This window comes from Pseudorca crassidens, chromosome 11 (assembly GCF_039906515.1).
Source record: "Pseudorca crassidens isolate mPseCra1 chromosome 11, mPseCra1.hap1, whole genome shotgun sequence".
Classification (NCBI taxonomy): Eukaryota; Metazoa; Chordata; class Mammalia; order Artiodactyla; family Delphinidae; genus Pseudorca; species Pseudorca crassidens.
Genome location: NC_090306.1, coordinates 88,590,009 through 88,613,364, shown reverse-complemented (window position 1 = coordinate 88,613,364; position 23,356 = coordinate 88,590,009). Strand labels below are relative to the sequence as shown.

The following is a 23,356-nucleotide window of genomic DNA, read 5'->3' as shown; positions in this document are numbered from 1 at the left end:
GGGCTATATAAAAAGGGACTTGAAGGAAAGGGCAAGGAAAGCTATAGCTGGAAGACTGCATGGACAAAAGTCAATTCATTTGCCAGTGCTCATTTTCTAAGACTAAAAATAAAAAGGTCATAACATGAAAGCATGGACTCTTAAGACTTCCTTATCTGCTTAGTTTTAAAAATAAAGCATTTGCAGTTTGTTACCAGAAAAAAAAGAAAAAAAAGTTTTCCAGATTTAGAGAGTAAATCCTAAAAGTAAATTATCAAAATTTCAAAATTATCAAAATATGATAATATGTGAAATTTTAGAAAATATACTCTCTAAATTCCAGAGGACACATGACCCCACTTCGAGAAACTATTTTGTAGGTTATTTTAACTCTGATTAAACTTAAGCATTGTTCATTAGTATAAGATTAAAGATCTGTACTGAATATCAGAAGTGCCAGTTTCTAGTGTATTTTTATTGATAAAAGTAGAGAATGGTAAATTTTGTCTGTAAAGTAGACACACTATGGAGAAATGGCAGTGGATCTGGATATCAAGCAGTGGATAAGCTGTAATGAGACATCATTTGCTAATTCCAACTGCATACTTCTGACTTCCCACTGAAACAAAAATCACATTTTCTGAAAAGGTTGGGGGGTGTGTGTATCTTTGCCCTTTTTTTTTTGAATTTTATTTTATTTATTTTTTAATACAGCAGATTCTTATTAGTCATCCATTTTATACACATCAGTGTATACATGTCAATACCAATCGCCCAATTCATCACACCACCACCTCCACCTCCCCGCCGCTTTCCCCCCTTGGTTTCCATACATTTGTTCTCTACATCTGTGTCTCAATTTCTGCCCTGCAAACCGGTTCATCTGTACCATTTTCCTAGGTTCCACATATATGTGTTAATATATGATATTTGTTTTTCTCTTTCTGACTTACTTCACTCTGTATGACAGTCTCTACATCCATCCATGTCTCTACAAATGACCCAGTTTCGTCCCTTTTTATGTCTGAGTCATATTCCATTATACACATGTACCACATCTTCTTTACCCATTCGTCTGTCAATGGGCATTCAGGTTGCTTCCATGACCTGGCTATTGTAAATAGTGCTGCAATGAACACTGGGGTGCACGTGTCTTTTTGAATTATGGTTTCCTCTGGGTATATGCCCAGTAGTGGGATTGGTGGGTCATATGGTAATTCTATTTTTAGTTGTTTAAGGAACCTCCATACTGTTCTCCATAGTGGCTGTATCAATTTATATTGCCACCAACAGTGCAAGAGCGTTCCCTTTTCTCCACACCCTCTCCAGCATTTGTTGTTTGTACATTTTCTGATGATGCCTATTCTAACCAGTGTGAGGTGATACCTCATTGTAGTTTTGATTTGCATTTCTCTAATAATTAGTGATGTTGAGCAGCTTTTCATGTGCTTCTTGGCCATCTGTATGTCTTCTTTGGAGAAATGTCTATTTAGGTCTTCTGCCCATTTTGGATTGGGTTGTTTGTTTTTTTAATATTGAGCTGCATGAGCTGTTTATATATTTTGGAGATTAATCCTTTGTCCGTTGATTCGTTTGCAAATATTTTCTCCTATTCTGAGGGTTGTCTTTTCATCTTGTTTGTAGTCTCCTTTGCTTTGCAAAAGCTTCTAAGTTTCAGTAGGTCCCATTATTTCCATTACTCTAGGAGGGAGATCAAAAAAGATCCTGCTGTGATTTATGTCAAAGAGTGTTCTTCCTATGTTTTCCTCTAAGAGTTTTATAGTGTCCGGACTTACATTTAGGTCTCTAGTCCATTTTGAGTTTATTTTTGTGTATGGTGTTAGGGAGTATTCTAATTTCATTCTTTTACAGGTAGCTGTCCAGTTTTCCCAGCACCACTTACTGAAGAGACTGTCTTTTCTCCATTGTATATCCTTGCCTCCTTTGTCATAGATTAGTTGACCATAGGTGCATGGGTTTATCTCTGGGCTTTCTATCCTGTTCCATTGATCTATATTTCTGCTTTTGTGCCAGTACCATATTGTCTTGATTACTGTAGCTTTGTAGTATAGTCTGAAGTCAGGGAGTCTGATTCCTCTGGCTCCATTTTATCCCCTCAAGACCACTTTGGCTAATCGGGGTCTTTTGTGTCTCCATACAAATTTTAAGATTTTTTGTTCTAGTTCTGTAAAAAATTCCATTGGTAATTTCATACGGATTGCATTGAATCTGTAGATTGCTTTGGGTAGTATAGTCATTTTCACAATATTGATTATTCCAATCCAAGAACATGGTATACCTCTCCATCTGTTTATATCATCTTTTTTTTTTTTTTTTTTTTTTTGCGGTACGCGGGCCTCTCACTGTTGTGGCCTCTCCCGTTGCGGAGCACAGGCTCCGGACGCGCAGGCTCAGCGGCCATGGCTCACGGGCCCAGCCACTCCACGGCATGTGGGATCTTCCTGGACCGGGGCACAAACCCGTGTCCCCTGCATCGGCAGGCAGACTCTCAACCACTGCACCACCAGGGAAGCCCCTTTCATCAGTGTCTTATTGTTTTCTGCATAGAGGTCTTTTGTCTCCCTAGGTAGGTTTATTCCTAGGTATTTTATTCTTTTTGTTGCAATGGTAAATGAGAATGTTTCCTTAATTTCTCTTTCAGAATTTTTATCATTAGTGTATAGGAATGCAAGAGATTTCTGTGCATTACTTTTGTATCCTGCAACTTTACCAAATTCACTGATTAGCTCTGGTAGTTTTCTGGTGGCACCTTTAGGATTCTCTGTGTATAGCATCATGTCACCTGCAAACAGTTATAGTTTTACTTCTTCTTTTCCAATTTGTATTCCTTTTATTTCTTCTTCTTCTCTGATTGCCATGGCTAGGACTTCCAAAACTATTTTGAATAACAGTGGTGAGAGTGGACATCCTTGTCTTGTTCCTGATCTTAGAGGAAATGCTTTCAGTTTCATTAAGAATGAGGTTTACTGTAGGTTTGTCGTATATGGCCTTTATTATGTTGAGGTAGGTTCCCTCTATGCCCACTTTCTGTAGAGTTTTTATCATAAATGCGTGTTGAATTTTCTCAAAAGATTTTTCTGCATCTGTTGAGATGATCATATGGTTTTTCTTCTTCAATTTGTTAATATGGTGTATCACATTGATTGATTTGTGTATATTCAAGAATCCTTGCCTCCCTGGGATAAATTCCACTTGATCATGGTATATGGTCCTTTTAATGTGTTGTTCGATTCTGTTTGCTAGTATTTTGTTGAGGATTTTTGAATTGATATTCACGAGTGATACTGGTCTCTAATTTTCTCTTTTTGTAATATCTTTGTCTGGTTTTGGTATCAGGGTGATGGTGGCCTCATAGAACAAGTCTGGGAGTGTTCCTTCCTCTCTAATTTTTTGGAAGATTTTGAGAAGGATGGGTGTTAGCTGCTCTCTAAATGTTTGATAGAATTCACCTGTGAAGGCATCTGGTCCTGGACTTTTGTTTGCTGGAAGATTTTTAATCACAGTTTCAATTTCATTACTTGTGATTGGTCTGTTCATATTTTCTATTTCTTCCTGGTTCAGTCTTGGAAGGTTATACCTTTCTAAGAATTTGTCCATTTCTTCCAGGTTGTCCATTTTTTTGGCACAGAGTCGCTTGTAGTACTCTCTTAGGATGCTTTGTATTTCTGCGGTCTCTGTTGTAACCTCTCCTTTTTCATTTCTAATTTTATTGATTTGAGTCCTCTCCCTCTTTTTCGTGATGAGTCTGGCTAATGGTTTATCAATTTTGTTTATCTTCTCAAAGAACCAGCTTTTAGTTTTATTGATCTTTGCTATTGTTTTCTTTGTTTCTATTCCATTTATTTCTGCTGTGATCTTTATGATTTCTTTCCTTCTACTAACTCTGGGTTTTGTTTGTTCTTCATTCTCTAGTTCCTTTAGGTGTAAGGTTAGATTGTTTATTTGAGATTTTTCTTGTTTCTTGAGGTAGGCTTGTATAGCTATAAACTTCCCTCTTAGAACTGCTTTTGATGCATCCCATAGGTTTTGGATCGTCGTGTGTTCATTGTCATTTGTCTCTAGGTATTTTTTCATTTCCTCTTTGATTTCTTCAGTGATCTCTTGGTTGTTAAATAACGTATTGTTTAGCCTCCATGTGTTTGTGTTGTTTACGTTTTTTCCCCTGTAATTCATTTCTAATCTCATAGCATTGTGGTCAGAAAAGATGCTTGATATGATTTCAATTTTATTAAATTTACTGAGTCTTGATTCGTCACCCAAGATGTGATCTATCCTGGAGAATGTTCCATGCACACTTGAGAAGAAAGTGTAATCTGCTGTTTTTGGATGGAATGTCCTATAAATATCAATTAAATCTATCTGGTCTATTGTGTCATTTAAAGCTTGTGTTTCCTTGTTAATTTTCTGTTTGGATGATCTGTGCACTGGTGTAAGTGAGGTGTTAAGGTCCCCCACTATTATTGTGTTACTGTTTATTTCCTCTTTTATAGCTGTTAGCAGTTGCTTTATGTATTGAGGTGCTCCTATGTTGGGTGCATATATATTTATAATTGTTATATCTTCTTCTTGGGTTGATCCCTTGATCATTATGTAGTGTCCTTCCTTGTCTCTTGTAACATTCTTTATTTTAAAGTCTATTTTATCTGATATGAGTATTGCTACTCCAGCTTTTTTTGATTTTCATTTGCATGGAATATCTTTTTCCATCCCCTCATTTTCAGCCTGTACGTGTCCCTAGATTGGAAGTGGGTCTCTTGTAGTATATATATGGGTATTGTTTTTGTATCCATTCAGCAAGCCTGTGTCTTTTGGTTGGAGCATTTAATTCATTCACGTTTAAGGTAGTTATCGATATGTAGGTTCCTGTGACCATTTTCTTAATTGTTTTGGGTTTGTTTTTGTAGGTCCTTTTCTTCTCTTGTGTTTCCCACTTAGAGAAGTTCCTTTACATTTGTTGTAGAGCTGGTTTGGTGGTGCTGAATTCTCTTAGCTTCTGCTTGTCTGTAAAGCTTTGGATTTCTCCATCGAATCTGAATGAGATCCTTGCCGGGTAGAGTAATCTTGGTTGTAGATTCTTCCCTTTCATCAATTTAAATATGTCACGCTGCTCCCCTCTGGCTTGTAGAGTTTCTGCTGAGAAATCAGCTGTTAAACTTATGGGAGTTCCCTTGTATGTTATTTGTCGTTTTTCCCTTGCTGCTTTCCATAATTTTTCTTTGTCTTTAATTTTTGCCAGTTTGATTACTATGTGTCTCGGAGTGTTTCTCCTTGGGTTATCCTGCCTGGGACTGTCTGCACTTCCTGGACTTGGGTGGCTATTTCCTGTCCCACGTTAGGGAATTTTTCGACTATAATCTCTTCAAATATTTTCTCAGGTCCTTTCTCTCTCTCTTCTCCTTCTGGGACCCGTATAATGTGAATGTTGTTGCGTTTAATGTTGTCCCAGAGGTCCCTTAGGCTGTCTTCATTTCTTTTCATCCTTTTTTCTTTATTCTGTTCCGCAGCAGTGAATTCCACCATTCTGTCTTCCAGGTCACTTATCCGTTCTTCTGTCTCAGTTATTCTGCTATTGATTCCTTCTAGTGTATTTTTCCTTTCAGTTATTGTATTGTTTATCTCTGTGTGTTTGTTCTTTAATTCTTCTAGGTCTTTGTTAAACATTTTTTGCATCTTCTCGACCTTTGCCTCCATTCTTTTTCGAGGTCCTGGATCGTCTTCACTATCATTATTCTGAATTCCTTTTCTGGAAGGTTGCCTATCTCCACTTCATTTAGTTGCTTTTCTGGGGTTTTGTCTTGTTCCTTCATGGGGTACATAGCCCTCTGCCTTTTTATCTTGTCTATCTTTCTGTGAATGTGGTTTTTGTTCCACAGGCTACTGGACTGTAGTTCTTCTTGCTTCTGCTGTCTGCCCTCTGGCGGATGAGGCTATCTAAGAGGTTTGTGCAAGTTTCCTGATGGGAGGGACTGGTGGTGGATAGATCTGGCTGTTGCTCTGGTGGGCAGAGCTCAGTAAAACTTTAATCCACTTGTCTGCTGATGGTGGGGCTGGGTTCCCTCCCTGTTGGTTGTTTGGCCTGAGGCAACCCAACACTGGAGGCTACCTGGGCTCTTTGGTGGGGCTAATGCCGGACTGTGGGAGGGCTCACACGAAGGAGTACTTCTCAGAACTTCTGCTGCCAGTCTCCTTGTCCGCATGGTGAGACACAGCCACCCCCCGCCTCTGCAGGACACCCTCCAACACTAGCAGGTAGGTCTGGTTCAGTCTCCTATGGGGTCACTGCTTCTTCCCCTGGGTCCTGATGCACACACTACTTTGTGTGTGCCCTCCTAGAGTGGAGTCTCTGTTTCCCGCAGTCCTGTCAAAGTCTGGCAATCAAATCCCACTGGCCTTCAAAGTCTGATTCTCTAGGAATTCCTTCTCTCGTTGCCGGACTCCCAGGTTGGGAAGCCTGACGTGGGGCTCAGAACCTTCACTCCAGTGGGTGAACTTCTGTGGTATACGTGTTCTCCAGTTTGTGAGTCACCCACCCAGCAGTTACGGGATTTGATTTTATTGTGATTGCGCCCCTCCTACCGTCTCACTGTGGCTTCTTGTTTGTCTTTGGATGTGGGGTATCTGTTTTGGTGAGTCCAGTGTCCTCCTGTTGATGACTGTTCAGCAGTTAGTTGTGATTCTGATGCTCTCGCAAGAGGGAATGAGAGCACGTCCTTCTCCTCCGCCATCTTGAACCAATCTCCTATCTTTGCCCTTTAAAAACCCAGACTTCACAGTAGGATCACAATAGGATGTGTTATGCAACAAGCAGGAAACTAACTTTATGTAGAAGTTAATTTCCTTGTGGGCAATTCCAATTTGAATTAATGCATTTCTCATTCTAGAGAGAAATATGAATTAATCAGGCCAAGTACAAATATAAAAACAAAGTTTCACCACTCTGACTCACTCACATCACAACTGCTAAATGAGATAATAAAAAGCAAAACTGAAGGAAATAACCTGGGGGAAATTCTATTCCAAGGTAATTTTTTTTTAATGAATGTGAACAGCCAAGTATATAAGTTGTACCCCCCTCAGAAGAAAATCACTGTTTTTACCAGGAGAGGCACCTAACCATCTTTCATGGCCAAAGACATTGAAAATTCATTTCCATATTAATTGAATATCTTATATTCTGAAAAGCTAAGGAACTGCCAAGGTAAAACCAGAGGATATTTGTCCAGAAGTCCTGGCATACCCAGAAATTATTCAGATAATGACATTAAATTATTCAGATAATGACATTAAAGTTGCCAGAATAATTATACATTTTAATAAGTGTGCAAATACCTACCACGAGCTGTGTAGGAAAAGTTCATCATTCCCACAGTATAGGCAATTAAGTAAAACTGCCTAAATAAATAAATAAATGGCAAGGCTTTACCTTTTTAGACACAGGGCAGAGAGCTGAGAAATGAGGAAGTCAGGAGAATTCAGGGATAAGATAGTAGGAATGAGAGTAGTTACAGGTCAAGGAGATCTGCGATTGTCAGGAACACATAATCTGACGGCCTATCACTAGCAGCAACCCTGACCACACTAGCCCAACCCTTCATTGCAGAACTAGAGCAGAGTCAAAATTGGAATTTTCTAATTCTTTACTAGTGTTTTAAAATATAAAAGTAGAGTGACCAAAACTGGCATATGGCAGGCACTCAGTGGTGGTTGTTATTAATAAAAGTGTACACTGTAGGCCTCCAAGTGCTTTCACATAGACTTGAAACCATCTGGGCCTCACAATAAAGCTGTGTATTTTACAGATACAGTAGATAAGGTGGCACTGCCATCCTCATTCTATTGTTGAGGGAACTGAGATTTACGGAAAGAGAACTGAGGTCTTTTCAGTCCAGGTGTTCCTTCTGCTGTACCACTGTGAGCATGCAGCTATGAAAGGAGAGGCTAGGCTAGAATAAGAAACCTCTTTTTAACAGGATCAGTTGTGCTTGGAACAGAGATAGATATTTGTTGACTGCGATTTAACCAAGGCTCAGAATTGATAGAATGAAGATCACCATCCCAGGTCTTAAGTCTTGATAGGAAAACAGGAAGAGCAAGTAGTTCTCTTATTTAATCAACACTTTAATAGCATTTACTATGTACCAGGCATGTTCTATGGCTTTTTACAAATATTTACTAATTTTATCCTCACAACAAAGTTCTGAGATAGGTACTATTATTATCCTTATTTTACAGATGAGAAAACTGAGGCACAATAGGTAAATAACTTAACCAAGGTCACACGGCTAACAGGATGCGGAACCAAGATCCAAACTCTGACTTCAGAATTCAGGTTCTTAACCTTATTTGGTAACAGAGAAGATTAGACAACCACATAATTTCAGAACTAAAAGGAATCTCAATCATCAACTAGTCTCAGCTCTTCATTTTAAAGATTAAACAAGCGAGAAGAATCTCAAAAGATCACCAGAGCTAGATAACTGAGCCCCCAGAGGGCCAGAATCATACAACAGATTTCTAATACCCAGCCCTCTTTTAAATTCTCTACCATTTACTGCTTATACTAATCATTTAGAAGTTAGCATGGGTTATCTTAGATCATTTTTCTTTCTAAACATATGTTCTGCCTTCTCAGTTTGAATAAACCCCCTAGGGATGGGACCTATACCTACCTCTTGGTAACCCTACTCCCAGTATGATGTCCCACACAAAAGGCACCATGATGACATTAATAGGGATGAAGCCTCAGGTGACAATGAAGCAGACTATGTTCAGGTGAAAAACAAAGGTGAAAGGTTCTGCCTACTTTGCTTCCACTGCTTGCCCGCCTTCCCTTTGTTCTTATTTGGAAAAAGAGAAACACACACACACACACACGCACACACGCACACGCGCACACGCACACACGCAGAGCCAAAAAAACCTGTCTCTACATAAGGCTTCCAGAATAAAAAGTCTTCTGAATTCAACCTCTCTGAGAACTGGAAAATAAGTCAAGAGATAAGCAAGCTGAGGGAAAACTGAACTTAATAAATTACCTGGACAGATAGTTATGTTTACTTAAGACTCCATCGTGTCTAGTCCTAGAGCAACCCTGAATATAATTTAAAGTTAAACTTCAGTGCTATTTAAATGCCCTCAACCTTCCTATTAAGCACCTGATCAAGTTTGTCTTTAAATCCTCAACTTCAATCTGTGGTTAAATCGAGATGGATTAAACCAGTCCTCTCCATGGCTGTGATCACTGACCTTGTCTGATAATCTAAGATCATGAACCAAGTAGGAAGCACAGTTCATTCTCTGCCCATAATAAACCAGAGCATAAAGAGATATTTATCCAAATTTGGAGTACCTTAAGTAACAGCTCCTTAGGATATAGTGCCTATAGACGTGCCTAAAAGGGAAGCAAATCACCTGGTTTGGTAACTCCCCTACCTCATCTTCCCTGACCTTGACTACCTGACGACTTCTAGTACTTTGCAAAAACTCAGAAAAAGATTACTCAAGCAATGTTTTGTTCTCATATCAACACTCTCCAAGTACTCGGAAGCAAGTTACACCTACACACACACCCTTCCTAGGGTGAAATCCAATTGTTTACACCTGAGCTCGAAAGTCTGTCAAATTTCTATCATTCAACAATTTGTCACCACCTGCCGAGGTTAAAGCCTCACCTCAGTACAGCGCTTGCACGTGGACTTGCTGAGGGTGACCTCAGGGTGGCTGTCGATCCAGGCATGCAGCTGGGCGCTGGGGCCTGTGAGGGCTGTGCTGGCGGACCCTGAGTGACCACTCACGCCGGTGGTTGAGCTTTCTGGTGAAGTTGGACTAAAGAGACGATCCTTAGCTACAATAGAAACAAAGACGGTAATTATCAGAAGGAAAAACACGATGTTGCATTTTCTAATATCAGGTTCGCTCAAAGAGTCTCACAACTTCAGCCCCAGCAGCCACACTAAGGGATCTGAGGAAGGACTCCAACGCGGACGACACATTTAGCTCTGTCATCTGACTGGAGACTTCTGGCAACTCATTCGATATTCCCGACTCTTTTTTTTTTTTAATTTATTTATTTTTTAATTTATTTTTGGCTGTGTTGGGTCCTCATTGCTGCGCGCGGTCTTTCTCTAATTGCGGCGATCGGGGGCTACTCTTTGTTGGCGGTGTGTGGGCTTCTCATTGTGGTGGCTTCTCTTGTTGTGGAGCATGGGCTCTAGGCACGTGGGCTTCAGTAGTTGCGGTGCGTGGGCTCAGTAGTTGTGGCTCGCGGGCTCTAGAGCACAGGCTCAGTCGTTGTGGAGCACGGCATGTGGGATCTTTCCGGACCAGGGCTCGAACCCGTGTCCCCTGCATTGGCAGGTGGATTCTTAACCACTGCGCCACCAGGGAAGCCCCTCCCAACTCACTTTGCATACTCAAGATTAGTTCTCAGGGGATCCTGACAAATGATAGCAAGAGTCTGAACCATCCCTGGAGAAATAGTAGAAGGCTCTGAACACTGAGGGCCACATTTACCCAACTCCTACTCCTATCCATGGCTTACATGCAGAGAGGCCCTGAATCAGACATTATGTCCCCTTCTCACACAGCCCTGCTCAGAGACACGGGAATAGACGACTCAAACCAAGCCTTACTCCTTTTCCTCCAGCTAATTCCTGGATAAGACACAGGATCTTTAGTACACAGATGCAACAAATTTTCAAAAAAATACTTTTTTCAGAATCTCTGTTTCCTCTCCAGGAGTTTGCTGGGGTCCAATTTGGCACCATAACAAACATGACCCGGCTGAATGGTATGTGATCCCCACATGACAGCACCGTCATCCTGCACAGCATCACCAACCAAAACCACTGAGAGACTGCTGCCTCTGGCCTGTAAGTATCTTAAACTAGCTGTCTACTTCAGGGTCCACACACAAACCAAGGTCAATCCTACCCTTATTACTTGCTCTGCAAGTTATTTCTTCTCATTTCTGCTTGTCTGAGACTTACCCATTCTCCAATCTCTTCATCATCTTCATAGTTCATATTCATGTTTATTAGGCAGGGAGTGACTATCTAGATGCATCACCTCATTTAATCCTTACAAGGATACCATTAGGTAGGCACTGCTACCATCATCCCTATTTTGCAGATAAGGACACTTACTCAGAGAGGTTAAGCAACTTCCCCAAGGTTGCACAGTTTACAGTAAGTGATGGAGCTAAAATTTCAAATCTAGGTTGTAATTCTCTAGAACCCATACTTAAAAAAAAAAACAACCCAGCTTTATTGACATATAATTCATATACCATAGCATTAACCAACTGAAAGTGTACATACAATCAATAGCTTTTAGTATATTCAGAGTTGTGCAGCCAACAACACAACCAATCTTAGAACATTTTTATCACCCCAAAAAGAAACCCTGTACCCATTTGAAGTCACCCCCTATCTTTTCCCAGCAAGCCCTCCTCCTTCACCACCTCTAAGCAACCACTAATCTATTTTACAGAGTCACACAATATAGTCTTTGTGACTGGCTTCTTTGACTTAGCATGGTATTTTCAAGGTTCATCTATGCTGTAGCTTGTATCAGTGTTTTATTTTTTTTAATTGCCAAATAATGTTCCATTATATGGATATACAACATTTTATTTATCTTTTCATGAGTTGATGGACATTTGATGGACATTTAGCTGTTTCCACTCTTTGGCTATTGTGAATAGAGCTGATGTGAACATTTGTGTACAGGTTTTTGTTTGAACTCCTGTTTTCAATTCTTTTGAGTAAACATCTGGGAGTAGAATTATTGGGTAATGTTAAGTCTTTTGAGGAATCACCAAACTGTTTTCCAAAGCAGCAACACCATTTTACATTCTCACCAGCAATGTATGAGGGCCCCAACTTCTCCACATCCATGCCAACACTTATCTGTCTTTTGGATTCTAGCTATCCTAGTGGGTGTGAAGTAGTGCATCACTGTGGTTTTGATTTACATTTCTCTGGTGGCTAATAAAGTTGAGCAAATTTTCATGTGCTTATTGACTATTCGTATATGTATTTCTTTGGAGAAATGTCTGTTCAAATCCTTTTCCCATTTTATAATTGGGCTATTTGTCTTTTTATTCTTGAGTTTGTAAAATATTCACAAATCTGATATCTGATCAGATATATGATTTGTGAATATTTTCTCCCATTCTGTAGGTTTTTCTTTTTTACTTTATTTGATGGTATCCTCTGAAGCACAGAAGTTTCAAATTTTCTGTTTTACTTTTATTTTTGGCTGTGTTGGGTATTCGTTGCTGTGCCTGGGCTTTCTCTAGTTGCGGTGAGTGGGGGCTACTCTTCGTTGCAGTGCGCAGGCTCCTCGTTGCAGCGGCTTTTGTTGTGGAGCATGGGCTCTAGGCGCGCGGACTTCAGTAGTTGCAGCACGCGGGCTTCAGCAGTTGCAGCGCGTGGGCTCAGTAGTTGGGGTGTGCAGGCTCTAGAGCACAGGCTCAGTAGTTGTGGCGCACAGGCTTAGTTGCTCCACGGCATGTAGGATCTTCTCAGACCAGGATTGAACCCATGTCCCTTGCATTGGCAGGCGGATTCTTAACCACTGCACCACCAGGGAAGTCCCAGAAGCTTTAAATTTTGATAAAGTCCAATTTATCTATTTTTTCTTGTACTTTTGATGTAATATCTAAGAAATCATTGTCTGATCCGAAGTCACAAAGGTTTTACTCCTATAATTTTCCCCTAAGAGTTTTATAGTTTTAGCTCTTACATTTAGTACTATGATCCATTTTGAGCTAATATTTGTGTATGGTGTGAGGAAGGGGTCCAACTTCATTCTTTTGCATGTAGATATCCTGTTTCCCAGTACCATTTGTTGAAAAGATTATGCTTTCCCTATTGAAATGCCTTGGCACCTCTGTCGAAAATCCATTGACTATAAATGCAAGGGTAGAGCCCATGATTTTAACTAGTATGCTATACTGATATACCTAGACTGATATTTAAACAAAGTGTTAACAAAATCAGCTAATCCCAAGAAATGTTAACAATAGTTATCTCTACTAAGCTGAACTTGCACTTTTCATCATATACTCTTTTACATTATGTGTTTTAAAACATGAATATGTATTATTTTCATAAAAAGTTTTTTAAAAGCTAGTCAGTTATAAATTTTAAAAGCTAACCCCTATTATATTCTGTCAAGACAGGGTCAACAACTAAGAGACTGTTTTTTAATGTACTAGACATTCAAATATTACTAACACCTGAAATATAGATAGAAAGGTGAAAAGGGATCTAGAAATCCTCTTATCTCTGAAATATGAAGAATGGATGCTTCTTAAAGAAAAACTAAAATCCAGTCAATTAGTTATAGGATCCCAAAAGAGCAACTGGGTTTTGTATTCATGGCAGAATATTCCAGATCAGACTATACCCTTAGTATCTGTCCTCCATAAGCTTGTAGTCTAAGATAGGCTTCTCAACCCTTATTTGCGTCAGAATCACCTGGGTTCTCTAGGTCTCACTCTTGACCTACTGAATCAGAATCGCAAGCCATGGGGCCCAAGCATGTATATTTATGTATGTGTATGTATATATGTATGTATGTGCACACACATAACTATACATATATTTTAAATGTTCACTGGTTATGTACACTCCTAATTAAGAACTACTGAACTAAGGCAACATGACACATGACTACAGCCCAACAAATGATACTTTGAAAATTTTTAATTAAGCTCTGGTTTTTATTTTGCTTATTTTAGAAGGCAAAGCGGAAATAAGGATTCTTAGTGGTAACATCTCATAGAAAGAGAATCACAGGATATGAGCATGGGAAAGACATTTGGGGTCACTAGGCTAACCAATTCGTTCTACTGATGAGGAAACTGAAGTCCTCAGGTAATTAATGGGCGTTAGAGTCAGTGCTACCACACACACCTCCATTGAGGTGATTCCATTATGCCTTACTGACTCCTTTGATTTCACAGATGACTGACTCTAAAAGAAGGTGACAATTCCTTACAAAACATCTATGCTAAGGGCCCCACCCTCCTATTAAGCTCAGATATTTGCCAATACACAGAACACAGTACTAAGTACCATTACAAGGAAAGGAATATCTTCCGTAATCAAAAAGAGCTGCAATCTTACTGGGGAGAGACTATTTACCAAAAATAAAAATAAACAAACAGATGGATAAATAAGTAAATAATAAGAGATTGCACAACTAATCAAAAGCATCAGAATTTTTCCCTAAATTCCACCTCTAACAAAAAAGGCAAATAAAATTTAGTTAACAATTTTATCATTTGTTTCCAAATTCCCCCCCTCAATTTTGAAATAAAATTTGAAACAGCACTGAAAGAAATATATTAAGTAAATGTTGCAAGAACTACACAGGACCAGTTGGTCAGGAAAACTCAGGTAAAATTGTAATTATAAGTTTCTTTTATTTTGCCCCAACTCTTCTGCCTAAGATCAATTCCTAACGTTTAGATCCATCAAGTACCTACTATCCACTTATAAAAAGTCTAAAGGGTAATAATATAAAATATGCTCCATACTTAAACATTTACAAGAATTATGTACATCATCAAAAGAGATTGGATAGCACAGAAATAGACAAATATAGAATAATTTATGATAAAAGATATCACAAAGCAATAAAGAGAGAATGTATTTTTTTAAATAGTATAGTAATGATGGCTTGATAATTTGGAAAAAAGTTTTTTCCCTTATCTCTTACTATATAACAAAGCATGTTAAATGGAACTTTGAGATCTCTGAGGCAATAACTTCCTAAGCTTAGAAGTAAATACAAAGGAAAAGAGCAACAGATTACACTGCAAAATAATAATAATAATAATGTTTTTAAGGCAAAAGAGTAGCTTAGGGAAAATATTTACATTTAAAAAAAAACAAAACAACAACAACAAAAAAAACCTCAAGCAAATTGGTGAGAAAACAGCAGTACCACAAATGATAAAATGAATAAAGAACAGGAATTCTTTAATTCATTAGAAATTTAATTCATTAGAAAGAAAAGAGCAAACCTAGAATAAAAAGGTGTATTTATTTTTATTTCATAATCAGAAATGCAGATTAAAGCAATGAAGTGTCACTTCTTACATATTAAAAATGGAATTCCCATTGGTGGTAAATGTACATTGAGGAGAGTCCATGGATATAAGGGGGTATGTAAATAAGCTATTACTATTCTTTTGGAAAACAATTTGACAGCGTGGATCAAAAACCACTAAAATGGCCATATCTTTTAACCCAGCATTCTCACTTGTGGGAATTTATCTTAAAAAAAAATCTAAAATAATGAAAACATTATATTCACAAAAATGATCCCCACCTCCTAGTCTTCTCGCAGAAGCTTTCAGTAGTCTTTATTAATATACCTAGCATCACCTAGTTAATGGAACACTTCCAAATTCCTTTTTGATACAAGTTCTATAACTTTAGGAATAATCATGTTAACTTCCTGTAAAATCCAATGGAACAAAATAGGCCACTGACCTAACACTCTCCACTCTCTATCTCCTGAATGTGTGTATCACCTTTCTAGAGACAGGGACAAAGTTATATCTTGTTACAGCTGCCTTTCTGCCTCCAAAGGCTATATCACAAACAGATTCTATCCCTACTCTCTAGCCTACTTCACCTCTTTCTATTCCCAGTCCTCAATCCCCTCTTTTTCTCTAATTAGTCCCAACAGTTTAATTACAGTATAAACTGTATACTGTACAGTTTAGTAAAAAATTAGAAATAACAGATGTCCCACACTGGGAGAATGGTTAAATTATAGCAGCTGTCTTGTTCTTCAATCATTTCAATGGCTGCATACTATTCAAGATTCAAAACAATATAGAAATGGTTTGACATAATGATAATGAAAAGGAAGCAGAATACCAAATCCTATGTACTGTAGTTTTGCAATTATGTGAAACTCTGCATGTAGGAATCTGAAAAGGAATCTGCAAAATGGCTATACGAGTTGTACTGGCATGACAGGATTGCAAATGGCTTTTCCCTTCTTGTATTTCTCAAACTTGAGAACAATTTTTTTTGCAAAACCTACTAACTGGCCACAAATTGCTACATATGATCCTTAAATAGCTCTTGGAGCCAAAAAAATTGGGAGACAACTGAATAAATTTTAATAGACTTGTGTTGGATGATATTATGTTTCAACATTAAGTCCAGTGGGTTTATGTGGAAGAGTAATTGTTCTCATGAGGCACATCCTGAAATACTTAGGGTGAAAGTCATGATGCCTGCAACTTGTTCCAAATGGTTCTGGCAAAAAGTGTGTGTGTGTGTAGAGGGAGAGAGAGACTGGGAGGGAGAGAGAAAAGAGGGTGTAAAGAAGAAAACTAAAACAAATGACAGGAAATGTGAATCTTGTGAAGGGAATATGGGTATACGTTATATTATTCTTTCATCTTTTCTGTTGACCTGGGTGAACTGCTAGACTGCTGGGTTAGCAGCTTTTAAAACTTTCCTACAGAGCCCATAGTAGAATATTCCTGCTTGGATTTGTGGGGAAAGTCTGGTTCATTGACCTTCATCACCTTCAGCCATGTCCCTGCACTGAGGCTGGTTTGTGTTTGAAAAACTCAGGAAGTTGTATGTCAGCTAACCCTAGAGACATTAAGAAGCTCAGAACCAATCCCTGGGACTCATTTCTTGATTTCCATTGTTCAGGCAAATCCCAACGATTTCTCTGATGCAACATAATCATCTCTAAAATCAGTGGCTCTCAAAATGTGGTAGGCACACCTTAGAGGTCCCTTTACCTCTTTAGAGGTAAAGCTATTTTCATAATAAGATACATTTGTCTTTTTCACTGCTGGGGTTCTTAATAATGTTTAAGAGTAAAGGACAAATTTTTGAAAACCACCAACCTTGACATTTTGAAAAGTTTGAAAGAAAGAATATGTGAAAAGTGGGGTTTCATTAGGACCCAAAATTTTTATGTAGGTTTGCAAGAAAACCAAGTTCTTCCCTTAAACCTAAGTGAAGTGAACCCAAGTTGGCTTCTCTTTCAAAGCCCCTGAAACTAATTGGAACAGGGCAGTCCTCTAGGCCTCGTTTTAAAACATTGTTGTTGTTCTTTTGTTATGAGTTCTAATTCCAGGACACTTAAAATGAAGGAGAAGGAGAAGAATAAGGAGAAGGAGGAGGACACAGAGAAAGGAGAAGAAGCAGAAGCAGAGCAGCAGCAGAAACAGCTTGACTATAAGGAAGAGATCCATCAACACTCCCTCCTTTCTGGATCCTTACACATTGCATGAAGCTGCAAAGGCCTGTGTTTCTATTTGGTGGTCATGGCAACTAACAAAAAAACAGCAGATCATCATGAGGGTTGACCGATTACACTTTTGAAAGGACCAGATCAAGGTCAAGAGGTTTACACCAATCAAAGGATGAGAGAAATAACCTAAGAACTTCAAAGCCGGGAAACAAGGGGGAAGGCGAAGAGGAGCCCAGCAAAGAAAGCAAAATGGCAAGGTTAAACACAGACTGGAGCTGCCACTTGTTAGAACTTGAACTTCTGCCACTAATTAGCAACATGATCACTTCAAATGTGATGATAAAAATTTTATAGCACTCCATTCAAGGATTTCTGCAGATCCCACAGTTCTTAACAAAACTTTTTATTCAGTTCAAATGCAAAGAGTTTTGCAAACACATCACCACTCTCAGATTTTTAAAAAATAAATTAATAATTTTTAATAGTATTTTATTCAAACCACGGAAACACGGGATATTATTACAGTTGAGTGTAACAATACACCATCAAGTAAGAGGTTATTCCATAAAAAAAACCTAAGAGTAGGGAAGCTTAAGTGGGGAAGCATATATGATCTATAAAGTGAAGAAGACAAGATAATTGTACGTGTGTTTTAAAGTCTGCAGGGTATGAGACATGCTAGAAAAATAAAACACAAGTATTTGTGGAAACACAAGGAAGACTAGAAACTTAATGGGACATGCTGATGGCTCTCTGACGCTGAATATAGTAAATACATCTTAGTTTTTAGTACTATTTATTTACCACATTGAAATCAAACACTGGGATGGTTTTTAGTTTTGAAAGGGGTTTTTAGTTCTTACAAAGAATCTGCCACATGAAGTACTAATTATGTTAGAAGCAAGCTGCTACAGAAGGGCCTACAACACCCTGGTTATAGCTCTTCTTGTAGCTCCTTCCAAGGAGTCTTATTAGAAGATTAAAATTAAACCTGGGTTGTGGTGGGGGTTCTAGCCTAGAAGGAATTTCCCACTTGCCTCACTCCACAACTGTATTCTTCTTCTTTTTTTAAATAAATTTATTTATTTTTTGGCTGTGTTGGGTCCTCGTTGCTGCACGCAGGCTTTCTCTAGTTGCTGCACGCAGGCTTCCTCTAGTTGCGGTGAGCAGGGGCTACTCTTCGTTGTGGTGCGCAGGCTTCTTATTGCTGTGGTTTCTCTTGTTGCAGAGCACAGGCTCTAGGCACGCGGGCTTCAGTAGTTGTGGCATGCAAGCTCAGTAGTTGTAGCACACGGGCTTAGTTGCTCCTCAGCATGTGGGATGTTCCTGGACCAGGGCTCGAACCCATGTCCCCTGCATTGGCAGGTGGATTCTTAACCACTGCGCCAACAGGGAAGTCCCACAACTGTATTCTAATACGATTATACGCCACGTCCAGGATTCAATGGCTATACGAACCAGAGAACACACATTGTGAAAGTAAATATCTCTTCCCCAAAGGACTGGTTTATGATGGGAAAAACTATACCAGAAGATCAAGTGTGTTGTTACTGCAGCAGACTCTGTGTGGAGGTGGGAGTACGGTTGGTCTTAGTTTACTGGATCACTCGGCCCAAACATCATTCTGTCAGGGTGAGGATTTACCACAGGAATTTGGAAGGGTTATTTAAGGACCAAATGGTGGGACTTCCCTTGTGGCACAGTGGATAAGACTCCATGCTTCCAATGCAGGGGGCCTGGGTTTGGTCCCTGGTCGGGGAACTAGATCCCACATGCATGCCACAACTAAGAGTTCTCATGCCACAACTAAGGAGCCCATGTGCCCGCCTGCTACAACTAAGACCCAGCACAACGAAATTGATTAATTAATTAATTAATTAAAACTATTAAAAAAAAAAAAAAAGAACCGAATGGTAAAAGAAAAAAATATCCAACTTTCTCCTACTGTTAAATTTCATATTGATGCTGTTAATAAGATAATAAAATCATTTTAGGGACTTCCCTGGTGGTACAGTGGCTAAGAATCTGTCTGCCAATGCAGGGGACATGGGTTCAAGCCCTGGCCCGGGAAGATTCCACATGCCACCGAGCAACTAAGCCCGTGTGCCACAACTACTGAGCCTGTACTCTAGAGCCATGTGCCACAACTACTGAGCCCACGTGCCACAACTACTGAAGCCCGCATGCCTAGAGCCCATGGTCCGCAACAAGAGAAGCCACCGCAATGAGAAACCCACGCACCACAACAAAGAGTAGCCCCTGCTTGCCTCAACTAGAGAAAGCCTGTGCGCAACAATGAAAAACCAATGCAACCAAAAATAAATAAATAAATAAGAAAATAAAAAATTTTAAAAAGAAAATCATTTTAAAGGCAATACTAGAGAACTTTTTTAAAATCAGAAATATAAACACTTTAAAAATATTACATGAAAGAATAAAATTTTAAAGTTTTCCTTAGTATATTATATTTTTTAAATGATTTAAGAAATCAGATTTTTCTCATCTATGATGGATATACTCTTGACTTGATAATGCTCTCTAGATTTCAATTTCTTCATCTACGAGATAAGAGTTGGTCTAGATATGTACAAAATTTCTGCAAAGATGTCTTTTCTGGACATAAAGCATACACATGGAAGAAAGTGTAGGTGCTATCTTTCATTGTACAACATACCCACTATCAAATCTGAATTACAGTCATTAAAATACAAAAGGAATATGTGGAAATGACTAAGCTGATCCCTCACACTCACACACTCACACTCACACACTCACACACACAAACCCCCACCAAATACCACTTAAAAGCTAACTAAAAGAAGTTCTCGGGCTTCCCTGGTGGTGCAGTGGTTAAGAATCCGCCTGCCAATGCAGGGGACACGGGTTCGAGCCCTGGTCCAGGAAGATCCCACATGCTGCGGAGCAACTAAGCCCGTGTGCCACAACTACTGAGACTGCGCGCCACAACTACTGAAGCCTGTGCGCCTAGAGCCCGTGCTCCGCAACAAGAGAAGCCACCGCCACAAGAAGCCCGCGCACCACAACGAAGAGTAGCCCCGCTCGCTGCAACCAGAGAAAAGCCAGTGCGCAGCAACGAAGACCCAATGCGGCCAAAAATAAATAAATACATTTATGTAAAAAAAAAAAAAAAAAAAAAACAAAAACAAACGGTTAGGATGGTAACTTTTATAAAAAAAAAAAAAAAAAAAAAAAGAAGTTCTCTTACCTATACTAGACCATTAATTCTCATAATTTCACTGAACATGCTTCAAATATATATACATACAGAAATATTTTGTATTTCTCTTATTCTTTATGTTACCTGAGTGTTAAAAAAATGGAAAAGTCATAGTATACTAAAATGTCCAGCCAATATGACCAACATTAGACTTTTAAAGAAACTGTCTCAATCTTTCCAGTTTTCTCATAAAAGGTTTAGAAATAAGAGATAAGGTTGCATTGTGTTTGAACAGATTTTCTTTTAAGGACTTAAGAGGAAACTATAGAGTGCTCTTGCCTTCTGAGATGGCCCTCACTCTGTCTGTGGAGTATGTTACTCTCTAAATAAATCCACATCTTACCTATCACTTTGTCTCTCATTGAATTCTTTCCATGATGAGACATCAACAACCTGAGCTTCTTTAAGTCATGAGACCAGGTGTGTGATCTCAGTAAAAGGACTGTGGGTTCAAGTCCCAATCTGGATTTTGGCTGGGTTCAAGTCCCGGCTTGTGGGTTCAAATCCCAACCTGATATGCATGGTTTCAGCTGGTGACCATGAAGGGACAGTGATAAGACTACAACAAATAGGGAGGAAATTCCTGCAAAAAAGTGAGATGGACCTTAAGATCTTGGCATCAAATATCGTTGACTCTATCATTGTATAGAAAATTTCATCTCTAAAAGGAAGAAGAAATACAATCCTGCAGCCTGTGGAACAAAAACCACATTCACAGAAAGACAGACAAGATAAAAAGGCAGAGGGCTATGTACCAGATGAAGGAACAAGATAAAACCCCAGAAAAACAACTAAATGAAGTGGAGATAGGCAACCTTCCAGAAAAAGAATTCAGAATAATGATAGTGAAGATGATCCAGGACCTCGGAAAAAGAATGGAGACAAAGATCGAGAAGATGCAAGAAATGTTTAACAAAGACCTAGAAGAATTAAAGAACAAATACACAGAGATGAACAATACAATAACTGAAAGGAAAAATACACTAGAAGGAGTCAATAGCAGAATAACTGAGGCAGAAGAACGGATAAGTGACCTGGAAGACAGAATGGTAGAATTCACTGCTGTGGAACAGAATAAAGAAAAAAGAATGAAAAGAAATGAAGACAGCCTAAGAGACCTCTGGGACAACATTAAACACAGCAACATTCACATTATACGGGTCCCAGAAGGAGAAGAGAGAGAGAAAGGACCCGAGAAAATATTTGAAGAGATTATAGTCGAAAAATTCCCTAACATGGGAAAGGAAATAGCCACCCAAGTCCAGGAAGCACAGAGAGTCCCATACAGGATAAACGATAAACCCAAGGAGAAACACGCTGAGACACATAGTAATCAAACTGGCAAAAATTAAAGACAAAGAAAAATTATGGAAAGCAGCAAGGGAAAAACAACAAATAACATACAAGGGAATTACCATAAGGTTAACAGCTGATTTCTCAGCAGAAACTCTACAAGCCAGAAGGAAGTGGCATGATATACTTAAAGTGATGAAAGGGAAGAACCTACAACCAAGATTACTCTACCCGGCAAGGGTCTCATTCAGATTCGAGGGAGAAATCAAAAGCTTTACAGACAAGCAAAAGCTAAGAGAATTCAGCACCACCAAACCAGCTCTACAACAAATGCTAAAGGAACTTCTCTAAGTGGGAAACACAAAAGAAGAAAAGGACCTACAAAAACAAACCCCAAACAATTAAGAAAATGGTCATAGGGGCTTCCCTGGTGACGCCGTGGTTGAGAGTCCGTCTGCCAATGCAGGGCACACGGGTTCGTGCCCTGGTCCGGGAAGATCCCACGTGCCACAGAGCGGCTGGGCCCGTGAACCATGGCCGCTGAGCCTGCGCGTCCAGAGCCTGTGCTTGGCAATGGGAGAGGCCACAACAGTGAGAGGCTTGCGTACCTCAAAAAAAAAAGAAGAGAAAATGGTCATAGGAACATACATATCGATAACTACCTTAAATGTGAATGGATTAAATGCTCCAACGAAAAGACACACGCTGTCTGAATGCATACAAAAACAATACCTATATATATGCTGTCTACAAGAGACCCACTTCCGATCTAGGGACACATTCAGACTGAAAGTGAGGGGATGGAAAAAGATATTCCATACAAATGGAAATCAAAAGAAAGCTGGAGTAGCAATACTCATATTAGATAAAATAGACTTTAAAATAAAGAATGTTACAAGACACAAGGAAGGACACTACATAATGATCAAGGGATCGATCCAAGAAGAAGATATAACAATTATAAATATATATGCACCCAACATAGGAGCACCTCAATACATAAGGCAACTGCTAACAGCTATAAAAGTGGAAATAAACAGTAACACAATAATAGTGGGGGACCTTAACACCTCACTTACACCAATGCACAGACCATCCAAACAGAAAATTAACAAGGAAACACAAGCTTTAAATGACACAATAGACCAGATAGATTTAATTGATATTTATAGGACATTCCATCCAAAAACAGCAGATTACACTTTCTTCTCAAGTGTGCATGGAACATTCTCCAGGATAGATCACATCTTGGGTGACGAATCAAGACTCAGTAAATTTAATAAAATTGAAATCGTAGCAATCATCTTTTCTGACCACAATGCTATGAGATTAGAAATGAATTACAGGGGAAAAAACGTAAAAAACACAAACACATGAAGGCTAAACAATACGTTACTAAATAACCAAGAGATCACTGAAGCAATCAAAGAGGAAATGAAAAAATACCTAGAGACAAATGACAATGAACACACGACGATCCAAAACCTATGGGATGCATCAAAAGCAGTTCTAAGAGGGAAGTTTATAGCTATACAAGCCTACCTCAAGAAACAAGAAAAATCTCAAATAAACAATCTA

The 23,356-nt window shown here is 39.0% G+C and overlaps 1 long non-coding RNA gene across 1 annotated transcript in view; it reads right to left on the bottom strand.

Moving 5' to 3' along the window:
- Positions 1–23,356, bottom strand: part of LOC137202352 (uncharacterized) — a 45,041-nt gene that overhangs the window by 5,696 nt on the left and 15,989 nt on the right. Inside the window, exon 2 of the long non-coding RNA XR_010932554.1 lies at positions 9,672–9,844. This is a non-coding gene — a long non-coding RNA (uncharacterized lncRNA). The remainder of the gene's footprint in view (positions 1–9,671; positions 9,845–23,356) is intronic.